This window comes from Triturus cristatus, chromosome 8 (genome assembly GCF_964204655.1).
Source record: "Triturus cristatus chromosome 8, aTriCri1.1, whole genome shotgun sequence".
Lineage (NCBI taxonomy): Eukaryota > Metazoa > Chordata > Amphibia > Caudata > Salamandridae > Triturus > Triturus cristatus.
The window spans coordinates 822,854,142-822,868,778 of record NC_140591.1 but is presented as its reverse complement, the minus strand read 5'-3'; the positions used below and the strand labels follow the sequence as shown (position 1 = coordinate 822,868,778).

At 40.9% G+C, this 14,637-nt stretch overlaps 1 protein-coding gene across 3 annotated transcripts in view; it reads left to right on the top strand.

Annotated features, from left to right (window-relative positions):
• Positions 1-14,637, top strand: part of LOC146805131 (P2Y purinoceptor 8-like) — a 408,946-nt gene that overhangs the window by 66,520 nt on the left and 327,789 nt on the right. The window lies entirely within an intron of this gene.

Here is a 14,637-nt window from a genome sequence, read left to right as displayed (position 1 = left end):
TTGACTGTTTTTGTTCGCAAAAGAAAGATGTGAGCACACATAGGCTTTGTAGGTCTGGGGTTAGCAAAAACCTGTTCATCTTACTAAACTTATATATGCATTATGTTTACAAATATAGACTTTGAGCCAGACCTCTTTATTCATTGGTCTGTTGTTGTGTCATTCACATATGCAGGGGTGTAGCACCCATTGGGGCATCAGGTGCAGTGTATCGGGGGCCATAGCCCTCAGGGGCCATTTAAGCCCTGACAGTTGCTGTATTTTACTACCCCCACAGCAGTTAGAGGGGCCATTTGCCTTGGTTGCACCAGGGCCCATTGCATCCTTGCTCTACCACTGCACATATTCCTTCATCTCACTAAAACATACATCATGGGTCAATGTACTAGGCAACTTCAGTCGTTAGCTAACTTAACTGTGAAGGCATGACCTTTTGATTTATATAACATGCATACTTATAGGTGCTTTGAGCCAGCCCTGTTCATCCATTGTTCTTTGGTTGTGTAATTCCCATAGTTCTCCAGCCCACTAAAACATACAGCATGGAGCAATGTGTCTGCACACCTTAGAGATTGTGCCCTGAGATTTTCGAGGCCTTCACTTTTAATATGTACCATACCAGATACAGGTAACCTTTCTGAATGATACTAAATGCATGTAGCTCTTTATGAATGCAGTAACTGTTTTGTGCACTTAGAAGAAGATATAAGAAACACAAGAAGTGCCACACCCCCTGGCCCATTATACCAGTACAAGACACATGATGGCACTCATGAAAGTCCTACACAGAATCTCCCAGCCCTGAGGAAGACCTTCTGAAAATCCTCACAGTCCCTACACGAAGGTCAAAATGCGTCGGCACCCCCCTCACTGAGGCAAAGGGTTTCCCTGTGTGGAATTACACAGATACTAAAAGATTTCTAACTAAGCTGGATTTAGACAGCTTATTTCTTGTACTTTGACAGGCTCTCCCTGACCTCATCACTTTGGACCTAAGAATGACCACAGCATCGAGGGGGTACAAATTAATAAGACCCGATACTTTATAAATATAGTAGGACTATCAAAAACCAACCAGATGAAGATCTATGAAATTTATACAATGCATGTTTTGTTTTGCCATCACTGTATATAGAGTTTTATGTAATTTACCTGTTGAAAAAGTCTTTGTCATGTTTGTATATCATTGTTTCTGTCTCAAAAAAAGAAAACTAAAGAAAGGAAAAATGAACAAATACACCCTTTTGATAAATTGAACTTTAAGTTACGGTTTTTAAACTGATGATTGTATGATGGCTTCAATGTAAATGTACCAAATGTAGTTGACTAATCCAAACCTACCTGCAGGCAAAATCAAATGACCTGTGGTAAAAAGGAATAGAGCATTTATGGTCCAAGAGGTATATGCTTATTGTCTTTCAGGCCCACTAGTAGCATTTAGGTTACAGGCGCTGGGTACATGGGATACCACATTACAAGGGACTTACAAGTAAACTACATATGTCAATTGTGTATACACCAATGTTATCATGCTTAGGAGAAAGGCACATGCACTTTAACAACGGTCTTCAGTGGCAAAGTGCTCCAAGTCTTAAGGCAAGAAAAAAGAATCAGCAAAAAATGGAAGTAAGCAGGCAAAGGGTTTGAGGGAAAGTTACCCTAAGTATGACAGGTCTAACAACAGCATACTACTCTTTCAAAAAGAACACAGCTGTGCACCAAGTAGTACCTTTAGGTGTCGGGGATTACTATGGAACAGTGCGCTTTTGAGAGCCAAAAATATTTGTGGTTTTAGCCAATGTTTTTTAGAAATTGATGAGAGCTCATCAAAACCCCCAAACCATGATAAAACAACAGAAGCATTGGCAAAGCCAAAAGGCTAGCATCCAGTGTTTGTTTAACCCCTTCGCCGCGGTACGAATTCCGCTGCGGCGCTGGATGGGTTCGGGGTCAGCGCGGCGCCGCCATGCTCGTGATGGAACCACTCCGTCATGAGCCACGGGTGCGCTGTGCTCATGACGGAGTGGTTCCGTCACGACTCCGCCCACTCGCATTGATCGCCCGCACAGGCGGGGAATCAGTGCCGCGTGGGCGGAGTGGCCGCCAACGGCCACAGCATGACGGAACCACTCCGTCATGAGCAAACGGCGCCCGTGGCTCATGACGGAGTGGTTCCGTCATGAGCAGGGAACGGGTTAAAGATACAACACAATCCCTGTCCCTTTGTCAAAAGTAATGACCATGCAATATTATGCTAGTTATGCTTTCTAAGTACACCTCTTACAACCCAAACTTCATTCTTTGACTCCTTTCCATACCAATTTTCTTTTAACGTACTGCTTAACTCCTCCTACGTAGTCTGTTCCTCAAAAGGGCCCAACACCCAGTCTTCATATTGTTGATGCTCAATATGTTTCATGATTATGGTATTTTCTTTTTAGTATTATTGGGGACACCATGCACAATGTTGGCCAACTATTACCACACACTTCCCTAAATAAATTGACATTTTGGCTTAGCAAATGATTGTTAAATTCGTAAGTAGAGGTAAAAAATTCTAGCAAGCAAACTTTTATTGGCACAGAAGCCAGGAGTGTCAAAACATGTCATACAGGATCTTGGCAAAATGATATCAACGCTTTTATCAAATGAAAGCAGGTGCTGTCATTTTATAGTTTGCTCACAGTGCAGACATTCATGGTAAATATGGGGTGAGGAGTTGCGCTTTTAATGTGGCAGCTGAAAAGGATGCCTTTCCATTTAAGGCATGATATGTACCATATGCCACATAAGTGCGCAAAAACAGTTACTGCATTCATAAAGAGGTATATGCATTTAGTATGATTTAGAAAGATTGACTGTGTCAGATATGTTATATATTACAAGTGGAGGCCTCTAAAATCTCTATGTACAATTCATGGAACAACTCTGATGGTTGCACTACTGTATGCAGTGCCCTATGGTTAGTGGTATCTGTTGTCCTGCATTCATAGCTTGCGGCTAAAACTAAAAGTACTCCATTAGCTAAAAACACAAGCATGATTTTATTTTTTGTTATTGCAGCCGTGTGGTTGGGCTTCCATCCGACATCCTTTGTTGGCACCACATATGTGGGGCTTTACATGGTGGACAGCTGCATTTGGGTTACAGTAGAAGCACACACTAAGCATCCCATTATTAGTCACTGCCATTCAACATACAATAACATTTTTAGAAAATTTGTTTGGACAAAAGATTGGTACAGTATTTTTATAGCCAAGGTACCTGGAATGTAATTTAAATATGTAGGAAGGGTAGAGGTTGCATACTAATGCCTTGTGAATGTGTTACTTCTGTTCTGAAGAAATGTAGACATACTAGGGAAATTGGAATATTCCTGAAAAAGGGAATCTAGGGAGGCTGACTAGAAGGTACGAAGGTAATGGAGAAGAATTCCAGTCACTCATTAACTTGGGACCGTTAGTGTACAGGGCAGTATGAAGATGTCTAGGCTGAGAGAAATAAGAGGGGGTATGGTCACAACTTCAGTAATATTAAGCAGTGGAGAGTCCTGTGGAGGGCAACACAGAGAAGGATTTCAAGTAGTTAAAGAGAAAATAGAGACAACATGGGGGTCATCATTGTTGGTCATGTTATAATGTTTTTGGCTTAGAGAGTTCTATATTGACACATCTTGAATATGTGGAGTTTAAGTATTGTTCAGAGTGGTAGAGTATCAGGAAATTTTCTTAGCTAGATCAGCAGAGAATTCTAGAAATCAGGGGCTGCGTCTGTGTAACATTGTTCAAAAGCCTGGGTAGTTTTCAAATTGTGAGTTTCCCGTTGTAAATAGTCATTGCTTCTTGATGATCCGGGACCCTCTTGTGGTCAGTAGATGGGCCAGGTAGCTTGTTCTTCTCAAGTGAATGGTTTTATAAGTAATGCAGATCATTTTAAGTGTAACTTTAGCCTTATGGGGTCATCAATGAATCTTCCTTCTGACACATGACATATGGTCAAATTTCTTCTTAATAGACCTTTGTCTTGGGTAAAGTGAACACTTCTTTGACTGGCGTGAGTGAAATTGTTGATTTTCCTGACAGGTTGGGCTTATATGGGGATGTTGGCAGCGCAAAGTGAGTCTGGCAAAGCTTAAACTACTCAGATACAAGAGAGGAATAGCAGCTCCAGTATTTAAAGGGTATTATTACACAGCACAACTGCAATGTCCAGCGTATTAGTTGGCAGGCAACCACCTGGGGGAAATATACGACTGAATACTGCTCAGCTCAAGGAGGGGAAATGAAACTGGATGTTGTTTCTGACTGCCTGATCTGATAGGGGCTTTCCTCTCTTGGTTAGTACAGCAATGACAGCTGTCAGGCAACGCACTCAATATACTCGCCCACAGTGCCATACACACCTGCTACCCTTTTACTAGGCTTCCCTACTCCTGTGGTCCCGCTCATCCCCTGAGAATTGATAAGTTTGGAGAAGGCTAGAATCCACATGTTGGGTGACCTCTACGAAGAGAGGGCTACAGGAGGGCCAATCCCTACTGTATTTGAGGACATGCACACACTGCAGGCTCTGAGGAGCACACCACGTAGAACGCCCACACATGGAGACGTCCAAACTTTACATACCGTAGGAAATGGGAGTAGGTTAATTACTTGGTTTTAGAAAGTTATAGTCCACCATTCTGAGATTTCCTTCCACCCGCTTAGAGACTGGTGTTAGGCGAGATCAGGGTGACCTTACAAACTAGAAGGAACAAATGTCTTCGTATATCCACAGAAGGTCTCCTGCATGGCATGCAGTCATAATATTGAGTTTTAAATATTCATATGCCATAATATCGATGTTTGAATTTCGATATGACAGAATATCGACCTGCAAGAATATCGTCAACAAGAATATCGACATGCAGGTAAGAAATATTGTTTTACTTAATATCGAAGTTAGTAATATCGTAAGTAAAAATATTGTTGTTTATAATATCGAAAAAAATGGTGTTCTGTATGTTAGTATATGTGTTAAAAGTATAGCTTATTTTCTAATGTATGTTTGACTTTTTTACAAGTAATTTATTTTATGTTAATTAATTTTTGCGTATTTTAGTTCTGTAGCGGGTTGTGGGTTTATAGGGGAGTAGGGTGGGAAGTAATGTAATTATAATATATTAATTATTTAATTTTTTAGAAGTTATTAATTTTAAAAAAGTACATCATTTGTTTTAGTTCCGTAGCAGGTTGTGGGTTTATAGGGGAATAGGGTGGGAAGTCATTTAATTGTATTAATCAATTAATATTTGTATTAATTAATATTTTTGTATTTCATAATTTATATTGTTAATTGTATTCATTAATTTGTTATTAAGGAATTTTTAATTGGTAATTAATAATTAATTAGTGAATATGTTAATTGTGTAATTTGTTTAGGATCGAGTTGTGGTTTTATAGGGGAGTAGGGTGGGAAGTAATTTAATTATAATTAATTAATTAATAATTGTATCAATTATTAATTATGTTGTTAATATTGTATATTGGTAATTGTGTTAAAAAATATTATTAATTAGTTATTAATTGGATATTAATTATTAATAATTAATTGGTAAATATGTTGATTGTGTAAAAAAATTTAGGAGTGGGTTGTGGGTTGATAGGAGAGCAGGGTGGGAACTAATTTAATTTTAATAAAAATGCTATTTTTTATATAATATTTAAAGGTATTTTATAGTGCTAATTGTGTTTTATAATTTATTTCTGATGGTTAAATTGCTTGCTAATTGGTATTAATTAATTAATTGTTAATGAATTTCTTTGATTGTTTATTATTTTACAATATTGGTGGTGTTGTTTATAGGGGAATATGGTGGGAGGTAAATTATTTTTGGCCAATTAATTATTTCTTAATTAATGTTAATTAGTTTGCTGGAGTGGGAATAGTAAATTATTCCCCTACGCTATCCTACACTTTCCCTACTGTTACACTTGGTGGAGTGGGAATAGTAAATTATTCCCACCCGCTATCCAACACTTTCCCTACTGTTGCACTCGTTGGAGTGGGAATAGTAATTTTTACCCATCCGTTATCCAGCACTTTCCCTACTGTTGCATTTGCTGGAGTGGGAATAGTAATTTTTACCCACCGGCTTGTAGGTCGATATTCGGTCCGTCGATATTCTGTCAGTGATCCCTCCTGCATAGCATGTTTCAAATGTATCCAATTAACATTCTCCATATGGCTTACCTCACCCCCTCCAAGATCCATCAGATTAACGGCTCCGTTTCGGAGGGTTGCCCTCTGTGTCAACAGTCACCAGCAAACCTCCTTCGCATGTTGCGTTAGTGTGTTCTTCTTCGATTCTTTTGGAAGGAAGTATTTGAGATGGTTTAGGGGCAAGGACGGTGCACCATGTAACATAATTCAAGAAGGTTCCAATCTTGCGAAAATAAATCCTTTATTCTTTTTCAATCTTTAAAACAAGGCACAGCCAACGCGTTTCGTTCCAATGGAACTTCGTCAGGGTTTTTTGCACAATCTTTATATAGGAAATCTTTGAATTCGCGGAAACTTATGCGGTTGGACTCACATCAAGGCAATCAGGAGGACTCTCCAGAAAAGACACATGTAGACGGGTGGGACTGTTTGGTCGACCTACCCTGGGGATTATTCATGCCCCGTTACGCTTTGAGATTGATTTGTTATAACATTTGGATCACTAGGAATTTAGAAGGAAACAGATTGACAGCCTTTCCTATATAAAGATTGTGCAAAAAGCCCTGACGAAGTTCCATTGGAACGAAACGCGTTGGCTGTGCCTTGTTTTAAAGATTGAAAAAGAATAAAGGATTTATTTTCGCAAGATTGGAAGCTGCTTGAATTGTGTTACATGGTGCACCGTCCTTGCCCCTAAACAGTTTGGTATCTGTTTCTACAGTGGAGCATAGGTGTGGCTTGCTCCGGACGTGTTGTGCACAAACCAAGGACTCACAAATTGACTTTGAAACTGAGGTGCCTAACCATGGTCAGCCACACTGTTCTTTTCCATATTTGAGATGGTGTTGTTGGTGACAACAGGGTGGAGACTGGACCAAGTTAAAGCCTGCATCCTAAGGATTTATTTTAGACCTAAAAAAGCCAAGGTCTCAACCCTATTTATTGACCTAGCATTTTTGCTGATATGGAAATTTCACTCTCCCCCTGCATTCCACACTTGGAAACAAGCAGTGTAGTTTTGGGCATAGGCTGAAAGCAATGCTGTCCACAGGTAGCAAAAACGGGGGCTGCGCCAACGTCTAATAGCAGCTTACTGGGACACCCTTGCACAAGCAGTGTAAGAATATGCGAAAGATGACGAGCACCCGCCTTCAGCCAACCCTCTTTTCCTCCCTTACTAGCTTATCCAGGACCTATTAAGGTTTCAAACACACAAGCACACATATAGCCTAAATTTCCTTGGTCTTCTCAACCATCCTCCATGGGCCTTTCCCTTGATCAGACTAGGACGCTCTCCCAGCGCCTCACGTGCAAACCTGAGCTTACCCTGTCACTGACTTAGTGCCCCAGATCCCAACTGGGCCGTTTAGGAAGCACCAGGGGAATACTGGACCCTGCACTTCCACATTGTTTGTCCTATTTTTTCCTTTTTTTTAGATTACAACCTAATGATCTTCAATGTGATTTGAATGAATTGTGCACCTTTTGGGGATGGGCGGGTATGTATGCTATGCACTTTATGGTGTTGGCCTTAGGTGTCCCTTGGGCATGTCGTGCAAGCTGCAACTCTTACTCCATTCACCGGACACGGATCATGAAATCAAGGAGAAATAAAAAAACTTCCTTACAGGATGGTATTGCCACAATCAAATCCTGAAATTATTAGTACGATTGTGACTGTCATCATCTGATTTAGTAAGGGAAGATTTTATATTTTCATGGGTGAATGTAAATAAAAGTTAACTAATTGTGCCTCTTCTATTAACTTTAAGAGTTGAAGCATGCATTTTTTTTTGCTGAGTTTTTTTGGCGCGAACTTGACCCGCATCCAATCAGGTATCAGAGCGCTTTACATAGCACCAGTTACGTTACATTAGGACACACAATCATTCTTTGTTAGGCACGGGGAGATTACGTGATTTGCTCAGAATCACAGGATGTTCAGTGTCATTACCGAGACTCGACCCCAGTTCCCCAGGTCCGAGGTCGAGTGCCCTAGCCGTTAGGCCAACTCCTCTCCCCAATGCATTAAGCTTAACCTTGCAATCTGACCTTCAACAACAATGATGGGGTTAAACCTTGAACTTTTATTTCTAGGAGTAGTTTTGGGTCAACTTTGCTATAGGATCTGGGGCGATCAGCAGAAAGTCCTTCTTTTGTGGGTTCAGTATCAGGAAGTGTTCGGTCATCCATTGTTGCATTTTTTCAAGGCAGAACTGAGAATGAGGGTATCCTAAACAATAGGTTCAGATATATTGTTGTGTGGTGCTACTTATTGGTACATTTCTATACTAGGGACTGCTTGGTGAAAACTCAGGGGCTCTATGTTTAGGTTTAAAAATGCTTGTAATAATATGACTCTTTGTGATATTTCATATTATATCACTTCTTAACATGAGATATTCTTGCCTATTTTCACAATCTATTTACGTTTAGCCAGATATGAGGTAAACCAGCTGAATATGCATCTGATAGGTCTACATGCTGCTCCTTCCTCATGAATATAGTCATCGATATTTTAGTGCTGCTGTTTCTGGACTGTATCCCCCTCAGAAATTCATATAGTTTATGAGCTTTGTTGCTATGCATTTTTCAGACTTGCCTAGCCAAGGTAAATTAGTAACCTGTCTATAATTTCCAAGAATACCAGGCTTAGAATTTGTCTTTATTAATATTGGTGCAATCTGTTTTGTTCTCAAGTGGTTCAGGAAAGTTTCTTGTCTCAGTAAAGCATTTATTTATTTTGGGACTCCAAGAAGGAGCTAATAAATAAAAATTAGATTTGAAGTGATTTGTTGGGTGCAACTGCTTTATGATTTTGCGGAGATCTTCTTCAGAGATCATGGTCAGTGTTTTCCAGGTATCTGTGATTTTGGTGTGTGGTCAAAAATAGTTTAATGTGCTGATACTATATTCTTTTGACAAGGATTATTTTCTTTGCAAGAATTGATAGGAACCCTGGTGATGAAGTAAGGAGATCTTGCTTAACTTTATCGATGTTCTGGGGAATGAATTTCAAAAGGGATTTAGTTGGATCGTGTTAGTCGTTGCTGTATTCTTGAACTTAGTTCACCTTTGCATCTTAGATTGCTAGTGTGTAATTTTTCCTATAATTCTTTAGATTTGTTTTGAGGGAGTGGACTTATCTTTTTGTATTTCCTTTCCAGGTTTTGAATTGATGATCTCTGGGTGAAGAGAGCATCAATGAGCCAAGAATTGCTTGGTTTGGTCTGGGATATTGGGAAGTTGATAATGTCTTCAACTGCTTTGTGGTATTCCAACATTAGACTTTAAGGGCCTAATTTATGAGTTTTTGCCATAGGGCAGCGCCACAGACCTTCCTGCTGCACTGCTCTACTGCAGAAGAAAAGGGCAGGAATGCGCTATATCTATCAGATACGGTGCATTCCTGTCCTTTTATCTGCACTTGCCCACAATGGGCTGCTGTGTGCCAACACAGGTACCTTTGCACCATGGTGCTAGGGTGCCTGCGTTGCGGGGATGATTATGTTTGTGCAGGAAGTGAAACCTTTCTGCACAAAAACAAGCACAAGAGGTTTTTTCCTCTTTCTATGTGTCCTGCTGGATGCAGCACACATAGAAAAAGAAAAAACGTGGAGAAATAAAGATATTTCTCCTCATTGTACCTCTCTCCCGTACGTTTTTGGCGCTGTCTCAGAGTTACGATTTTTTGTAAATCTGGGACAGTGTCAAAAAGCCAAGGATGTTGCTGGGAATGCCCCCAGCAACACCCACTGCACGCCCCTTTAATGCAGAAAATGTGTTAAAGGGAACAATATCTACAAGGCAGCAACAAGTCAAAAAAGTGGCTTAGTGCTGCCTGGTAAATATGGAGCAGGCTCCTGCACCACCGGAGTGTCTCAAAAAGTGATGCACCAGTGGCACACGGAGCTTATGAATAAGCCCCTCAATGTTTGTGTAAGGATCCAGTTTGCTAATCTTTGGCAGGAAGATACTGGTACTAGATGTAGATTCTGTGATGTTTTACAGGTAATATACTCAAGACTTTCTCCATGTAAGGCTAATGCTGGAGATGTTGCAGAATAGTATGAGGAAGTATCAGACAAATCAACCTCAATTAAAGATAGGCAATTAATATCTTACAGGGGTGCCATGGTCGGTTTTAGTATCTGCTCTTGATGAGTATATGAGATATTTCACGTGCGATTTGAGAAGGTTATCCAGGTCTTGGTATACTTTTGAGGATGCGTTTCCCCAGTCAATATTGACCTAACAATCGCTAATCTACCAAATAAGCACAATGCAAACAGTGAAAGGGAAAACATTGATGAAAATATGTCAACCCTGAAATCCAGACAATACACAACTCTAGTGGTTTCTCCCCACTGACAGGCCTCCATCTCAAGCCTCTTTGAAAGCCAATGTCGCTACCCATACTCTGGGTTCAAGTGATGCGGTGGGCCGTGTTCAGGGAGCGCTGCAGCATTTGCAGTCCCTAGGCCTGAGGAGTCGCTGGATCTGACTCACACACTGTGGGCGGTTCACCCTGACACTGTGAAGCAGGTTTCTGGTCCGCACCACCTACCCAATCAGCCCAGAGCGACTATTCGCGGCCTGCCCTAGTGACAATTCATGCTACTGTGTCCTTTTTGAACCCCTGAATCCTAGCCATCTCTCGGGCTATGAGGATTAAGTGATGGTTGACTCACAAAATATATAATCATAACTATGGGCAGTGAGACCCAATTGATTCATGAACACAACTATAAGCAGTCAATCTAATGCTGCGTCCTATATCAAATGAACAGTTACAATCTCAAAATGATTTTCAAATTCTGAATCGAGCTGCATTTATTGTTCTCCATTCTTCATTGAGGTGTCCTAACTTGTCCTAATGAGACCTCATAAAAGTACTGGAGGTGTTGAGAGTTTATTGACTAGACCATATTCAGATTGGTCCCTGCTGGCAATTTTCTGGTTTTAGCTGCCTCAACCAGCTTTTATATGCAGGCCACAGTAGCTTTTTTGTATATACACACATGAACTTGCACGGATACGTTTTTTTGGTATGATCACTCGGGATACTAAGGACTCTTGTGATTGTGTTATTTAACTCTATGACTATATGTGTGAAGTAGTCTTATTCATTAAGTTTATGGTTGAATATACAAAGCCTAGACCAGTTTTTTGTTGATGTGATGTTTCATATTACTTGCCTATAGCAATTGCTTTGCTACCTATTCTAAAAAAAAAAATTATAACGAATTAATCCTGGAAGGACTACTTTTGGTCACTACTAGACACGTGATAGGTTTTCTCGTAAAAATGATCATTTCTGATAACCGTAACAAAACTTTGAATTCTCATTTCATAAAGATGAATCAGAGTTCACTTTCAACCAGCAAATGCCGATTTGTCTCAGAAACTTTCCATTGCTGATTGATGTCATTCTTTTTTACATGCACTTGTTCCAAGTTCAGTGCTGCTGCAGGAGGCTTTCGTTTTCCTTTGTTGCACAAAGAACTCAGGTCACATATGGATAATATCGTAGACATGTCATCTGTGCGCTGCAACGACACACTTTCCTGGCAGCAGTGACATCCTCCCACAGCTATATTTTTTCTCCAGAATTCTATATATCTGACTTCAGAAAGCTATTTTTTTAAATATAATTACTTTACATTAGTGAAAAAGCTCAGTATATAATCTTCTGCTAAATATCTGGGGATGTGAGTAGAGGAGTGTAAAAAGATTGTAATAACGGATATTTGACTATTTGAATAATGACGTAATTGGAAAAGATCACTAAAATCGTCTAAAAAACAAACAAACTTGCATGAGTAAGGGTCCAAGCTCGTAGCAGGGAGAGCTGTATCTAAAATTCAGCTTGGAAGTTAAGAGTAGGAGGATTACGAGCAGGGCCGGACTGGGAACCACAACCGGCCCTGGCAAAGTGCTCGGCCGGCCACCCTCCAGGGGAGGGGGGGCGGGGGGGGGGGGAGGGGACACCAAGCTTTTTGCCAGGGCCGGTTTTCGGCCGATTTTGTTACTGGGCCGATTTTGCAAAAAACGGCCCTGTAACGAAAACGGCCCCCAGGGGCCCAAAACCGGCCCCCACCCGTGCGGCGCACCGGGGGATTGCCCGGTGCCCGCTACTGCCAGTCCGGCCCTGATTACGAGATAGATCAGGGTTCACTTGCCTGGTGGCATACTTAGGGGAAACAACCTTTCCAATGCAGTCATTACAACGCACTATCTTTACAACACAGTCATTACAACGCAACATCCTTTACATTGCATGCCATTACAACGCAGCCATTACATCGCATGTCACTACAACGCATGTCATTACAACACATGTCACTACAACGTATGCCATTACAACGCATTACAGGGTAAGTAATGGGGAATAGTAATTTTCACCCTTACACTATCCAACACTTACCTTACTGTTGCACTCACTGGAGTGGGAATAGTAATTTTTACCTCTACACTATCCAACACTTACCGTACTGTTGCACTCACTGAAGTGGTAATAGTAATTTTTACCCCTACACTATACAACACTTACCCTACTGTTGCTTTCACTGGAGTGGGAATAGTAATTTTTACTCCTACACTATCCAACACTTACCCTACTGTTGCCCTAAAAGAAATATGCGTTGTAATGGTTATGCGTTGTAGTGGTATGCGTTGTAATGGAATGCGTTGTAAATGTAGTTTCTAAAAATGTGTTGTGATGGCTTGTGATGTAAAATCATGGGTTGTTATGGATGATGCAATATAAAAACTGCATTGTAAAGGCATGTGTTGTAAATGTTTGCGTTGTAATGTCATACATTCCATAATTTGGGTGCCTCAAGACGTTAGCGTGTCATACCCCCTATATTAGAATATTCCACATGCTCCCTCATTCTGAGTTCCATGGTAATACTGAACAGGAATTCAGTATTGGCAAATTATGATAGTGCCTGGTAAAATATGTCTGTGAGTAATATTATATGACATGACCTTGTATGACCTGATACTGGAATTTCTGCATGTGATGATTCCACATTGTATTACATATGCTAACATTACATGCTATAGTTGCTCAATTTCTAAACCCTCGTGTAGCACTACTATGCATGGACAAACACCAAGAAATCATAATAATGACTCTTGTCGCCATTAGCAAGTTTGATGCTAGCACCAAGGACCCAGGAACACTCTAAGAGAGGCATCCCTACACAGTAATCCTGCCAACTAGAACCTACACAACCAAGGAGGTAGCCATTTTATTAGGTCTGCACAGGCAAAAACGCCACATAGCCTCCTGTGCTGTCCTCTGCAACAAGCAACCTGGAGAACCTCCTGACCATCGGCATTTCCTTTTGACCTGTACCAGCATCGTCCTCTGCAGCGCATGCTGAAGTGCTCAGACCATGTGGTCTTGGTACATTAGGTGGTCAAAGAGGCCTCACGGCTCTTTGGATTTCTAACCATGAAGCCCTTCCTCACGATGCAATATTGCCTGTGGCATGCAATCATCAACATTGTGAACACTGTGTCCACCTACCCCTAGTGCACACTTTAAAAACATTGGGGCCGATTCACCAAACTAATCTGAGATAAAATACTAAACTTACTACTTTTGGTATTCACAGAAGGCATTCAGTAGTAGTAAAGTTAGGACTCCTAACTTTGCTACTACTAAACTGAGATAAAATCCTAACTTTACGACTTTCGGTATTCACAGAAGGCATTTAGTAGTAGTAAATTTAGGAGTCCTAACTTTACTACTACTAAATACCTTCTGTGAATCCCAAAAGTAGTAAGTTTAGGATTTTATCTCAGATTAGTTCTGTGAATCGCCCCCATTGTTGACAGTGGCGTAGCTAGTGGTGGTACTTTTTTGGGGGTGGGGGTGAATGCAAGGTAAGTTTTTTTATTTTATTGTCGCTCATCTTCGACTGTTGCCTATGCCCCGCCCACTCATCGTTGTCTGTCGCCCCCCCGCTCTTACCTGCACAGGCCATCAATGGGCGGCAAACTTAGGGATTGCCCTGGGCAGCAAAAGCTCTGGCTATGCCACTGATAGTTGAATGACGTCAACAAGAGGAGGGTTTGGGACATTCTGGTCATAGACTACCATGACACCTTGACCATTGGTGGAGGAAACCCCACTCTAACTGACCCTGGGAGTACCTGCTGGGTGTTGAAAGAGTCAACATAGGCTTAACATTTGGAGGCATCTACGAGCAGTATCTCGATAGGTCTACATTCCCTTTACAATTTTGCTTCATAGTGCAGTTGTGATAGCATTATATGCTAGTTGTAGGTGGATTGTTTGCAGTCATATTTACCACAAAGTCTTTGTTCACAGAGCGACATTCCAGGCCAGTTGTGCCTACCCTTTGAGGTAGTACCACATGAACAGACCTTCTGTTATCACCGGCATGATTGTCTGGTTGA